We start from the raw sequence: 4,941 nt of genomic DNA, 5'->3' as shown, positions 1-4,941 counted from the left end.
TTTTTCTCCCTTCCTCTCTGAAATCAATAAAGATTTTTTTTTAAAAAGATGTGGTACATATATACAATGGAACATTCCTCGGCCATAAAAAAGAGTGTAATCTTGCCATTTGCAACAACATGGACAGACCTAAAGGTACTACGTTAAGTGAAATAACTCATACAGAGGAAGACAAATGCCATATGATTTCACTTATATGTGGAGTCTAAAAAACAGAATAAATGAACAGGCAAAACAGAAACAAACTAATAAGTAACAGAGAACTACTGATGGTTGCCAGATGGGAGGAGAGTTGAGAAGATGGGTGAAAAGGGGGAAGGGATTAAAAAGTACAAATGTGTAACTAAAGAGTAGTTACAAGGATGTAAAGTACAGTATAGGGAATATTATAATATAGTAATAACTATGTATGGTGTCAGATGGGTACTACTTATAGGGGTGATCACTTTGTAAGTTATATGAATATCTAATCACTATGCTGTACACCCAAAACTAATATAATATAGTATGTCAACTGTAATTGAAAAATAGAAAATTATTTTAAAAAGTAAAAGATTTTTTAAGGGATTACAAATTAATTAAGAAAAGCTGAAAATAGTCTGAGAGTAACAATAAAAGATTGGGTTAAACAATTATGTAATATTATAAAGTAATGTAAAAGTATGTTCTTGAATTGGAGACTTTCATTATTTAGAAATAAATATTTATGATAAACTGATGGGAAAGTCTGTTTTATAAAACAGAATTTATATATGATTCCATTTTTATAAAACTAAACTATGTTTATGTGTACATACATATTATTAACATATGCATTGAAGAAAGGCATGAAGGATAGTCACCAAAATGTCATCAGTATCCTGGTGATTATCTATATCAGCCAATTTTCTGTATATATATTATTTTGTCTTTAAGAAGGAAACAACAAAAATGGTATTGTCTTGGTAAGTAGTCTTTAAGGGAGCATCTTGTAATGAAATTCATAAATTCTGATACCAAAAAACATATGTATCTGCCTCCCATGAACACCTTTGGCATAAGAACCCCACTCTGCTCCCATGTCCCTTCTGACCTGTCTTTAGAGTGTGGTTGGGTGAGAAAAGCAGAACTACTGTGAGACCTATGCAGTTATGGGAGCTGTGGAGCAGCCATTGCCCCTGCATCTAGTGTTGAGCCTAAAGTCACCCTAAGTCAGCCAGGGGGAAAAGCTGAATGTGAAGGAGAGCAAGAAAACATGACGGAGAATTGGAACCCATGTCTCTACCTCCAGCTTTGATGTCACAGTAACCTGCAGAAGAAACTGCTATCTTTCACCCAGTGCTGGGCCCAAAATTCAGAAAGCTCAAGGAGGAGATCCTCTGAGAACTAGAAGAGCTACAGGCCCCATTGCCCCCCCACATCCACCAAATCAACTAGCAGATCAATAGCAATATGGGCAAAAGGCCAATCTGCCTCACACATTGCACCGACCTTCAGAGAGTAAAAAATATAGCTCTGCTATCCTGCTCGCTTGCAAATTCACATAAATATCTCTTGCAGACAACACCAATTCAGAACCACGTAGAGAGAGAAATTCTGACAAATTTAGCTCCATCTTAGAGAAGTCAGCATAGTACAAAGCTACCAAAGTCTATGCCTCATCAACTTGGCATCTCTATATTCCCCTTTAAGCCATCCTTAACTTCAAAAAAAGACAATGGAAAAATAATGCTTTCACTTAACATGATGCAATCATCCCTCATACAACCAAAAACAACATAACCCTCTCTCCAAGAGGATACAAATTCCCTTTAAACATCTTTGGATGTTGTTCGTGTCTCTTCTAGCTCTTCTAGCTGAATTTTCCTTTCATATCCTGTAACTTCAGTACTAAGGTATAAGGTTAACTACTATTAACTCATGTTAGAGGGTAGAGGAATGAGTGGGAGAAGGGAAAACATTGGTTAATATATAAACAAATATACTTATACCAAAACAAGAAGGAAATACAAATAACTATTACAGTTCTTATTTCTGCTACTGGTGGCATGGTAGTAGATGGTATTTATAATGACCTTCTCCCTCTACCTATTTCTGTGCTCTCAGTAAGCACCTAAGCCAGTCTTCACACAGCGGGGTGATCCAAATCTTTATTTCTGAAGGGTCTGAGCCATTAGCAGTCCTCCTGGTATTGTTTTCTATTTATTTGAATCACAGGACCTGGGAAGAGTAAGAGGTGTCCCAGTATATCTTCTGCATTCCAGAAATACTCCTTACATCCTCTGTATAGTGGCAACTCCTTGACAATCAGGATCATTCAATCATCCAGACAACAGAGTAACCCCTTCTTTGGCTGTTGATTCACTGGCATGCACGGAGCGCAAGTAGCCAAGTAGCAACTTCAACTGCCAGTTTAACTGAACCGTCTCCAGTGGAAGAATTCCTCTCTTGAGAGCTGAAACCTCTACACCAGTGGAGCCCGATGTTGCAGGAAAGGGAAGCAAAATATTTAGTGGGTCGCTGCGGGTAATAGAGGAACCACTCTTAACTTCTACTGCCTTATTCTCAGACCAGTGCAGCTGGCTTTGGAAGAAACACTGAGAGAAACATCTGTTACTGATTTAGAACATACACCACATCTTAATTTTTAATTAAATTCAGATTTTGTAACATTTCAGAAACATTATGTATGAAATTAATGTCTGCTTACATTCATCTCTATTATAGAACTATTTAGATAAAATCCTGCACAAAACACCAGAATATTCCCTGAGAATCTTTTTTCCCTTACCCAAAGGCAGAGGAGGAAATCCCTGTCCACTGAAAGATAAGGAATGATGTTGAAATTAACAAGGAGTAATAATAATGAGGCTTGCTCTTAACTTTCTTCATAAGAGTCCGGATTTAAAATTGGAATTCTCTGTCCAACCAAACTATCAAGTTAGTGAATATAGAATAAAAACACTTTCAGAAATGGAATGGCTCAAAAACTTTGCCTTCCACAATCTCTTTATAGGAAGTGATTTTAGAAGGACATAGTTAGCAAACCAATGAAATAAGCTAAGAAAAAAGGAAGATATAAGATTCAGGGAAATGAAAAGAGAAGTTCTAACAGTAAGAAGAATTCAAGGAATATGCCTCAAGGGGTAAAAAGAATCATAATAGAATAAATGTGATCTAGAACAGGGAGAAAAAAATTGAGACTATAATAATGTAAAATTGAGACTATAATAATTGAGACTATAGTGCAATGAAAGGGAAGGAAATTTAGAACCTGGGGGGGAGGGGGAGGTATAGCCATAATTCATTAGTTGACTCTGCAGTGAACAATAATTATATAATTGTATTGATGTTAGCATGGTTTGTCAGTTTATAACTTATAGAATCAATCTCATTAAAGGAAAGAATTAAGCTCCATCCTGACTTTCCAACATGAATTGTATCACTGGTAACCAAATAGTGGATATGGGGAAATATCCCTTTATAGAAGTTTTCCAGCTAGTAAATGTAAAATCAATGTTAGAACTAGAATAGCACCATATCCCAACCCTTAATGAATTAATAGATCTAGACCAGTATGGTCCAATAGAACTTTCTGTGCCGATGGAAATGTTCTATATCTGCCCTAACACAGGAGCCATGAGCAACATGAAGTTATTGAGGATTTGACATGTGGCTAGTGCAACTGAGCAACTGAATTTTTAATTTTATTTAATTTGAAAAGACCACTTAAGTGGTGCTTTGTTCTATCAGGAGACTTACAGCATCTGGATGTTTCTTTTTGTGATACTAGCAGTCATTATAATCATTGTTTTATTTAATTTATCTAGCAACATGTGACTCTTAGTTACCATATTGAGTCACATGGATCTAAACAATGAACATAAATGACTGCTTCTATCACAAGAGGAGACATCCAGATACTATAAGTCTCCTGATAGAAGAACACAGCACCACATAAGTGGTCTTGTCAAAAAATTAAACCTGAATCTGATCAAGTCTCTAAATTCAACTACTAATTTGCAAAGAAATCTAGTGGAACATATTAAATACCATGCAGAGATATTACCAAAATCGAGACTGTAGGATACTTTCTTAAGCAATACAATTTCTTCAACAAATTAATTGCAAGGAAAAGTAAAGAAAATTGAAAGAAACTATAGATATAAAGATATGTAAATGACAACAAATAATAACAATGTGTAAATATTACTTGGCTGCAGATTCAAACAGAAAACTTAAAAAGAATTATTACATTTCTGAAATAGTTGAAATTGTGACTACTGACTGGATATTTGATATAAGGAATTTTTTTAATCGTTTAGGTTGGAGTTATATTTTTTAAAGGGTCTTTATCTTTTAGTAATACATACTGAAATATTTGTGGGTGAAATGTTAGGATGTCTGAGATTTGCTTCAAAAATAATACAGGGCCCTGATCCACGTGGCTCAATTGGTTCAGCTTCGTTCCATGCACCAAGAGATCGCAGATTTAATTCCCAGTCAGGGCACATGCCCAGGTTTCAGGCTTGATCCCCATTAGGGGGCGTGCAGGAGGCAGCAGATCATTGTTTCTCTCTCACATTGATGTTTCTCTCTCTTTTCCTCTCCCTCTAAAAATCAATAAAAATATATTTTTTAATAATACAGGAACTGGCTTTGGCCGGGTAACTCAGTTGGTTAGAGCATTAACCCAATACACCAAGGTCTCTGGTTCAATCCCCAGTCAAGGCATATATACAGGACTCAGTCAATGAATGCCATAATATGGAACAACAAATTGATGTTTCTCTCTCTCCCTCCTTTCCTCTTTCTCTCTAAAATCAATCAATAAAAAAATTTAAGATTCTTATTTAAACTATAATAATAATACAGGAACCAATTTAGACCTATTAGAATGGCTATTTTTTAAAAAGAAAATACAAAATAAGTGTTGGAGAGGATGTGGAAAAAATGAAACTC

The 4,941-nt window shown here is 35.5% G+C and overlaps 2 protein-coding genes across 2 annotated transcripts in view; one reads left to right on the top strand and one right to left on the bottom strand.

Annotated features, from left to right (window-relative positions):
* Positions 1 to 4,941, bottom strand: part of CD109 (CD109 molecule) — a 158,222-nt gene that overhangs the window by 123,360 nt on the left and 29,921 nt on the right. The gene's annotated exons all lie outside the window — the stretch shown is intronic.
* The window catches only part of LOC102248595 (NACHT, LRR and PYD domains-containing protein 7-like), a 24,396-nt gene that overhangs the window by 2,894 nt on the left and 16,561 nt on the right, over positions 1 to 4,941 (top strand). The window lies entirely within an intron of this gene.

Source organism: Myotis brandtii, unplaced genomic scaffold (genome assembly GCF_000412655.1).
Source record: "Myotis brandtii unplaced genomic scaffold, ASM41265v1 scaffold151, whole genome shotgun sequence".
NCBI lineage: Eukaryota > Metazoa > Chordata > Mammalia > Chiroptera > Vespertilionidae > Myotis > Myotis brandtii.
Note: the sequence above shows the minus strand (reverse complement) of the source record. Positions and strands in the feature narration are given on the sequence as shown.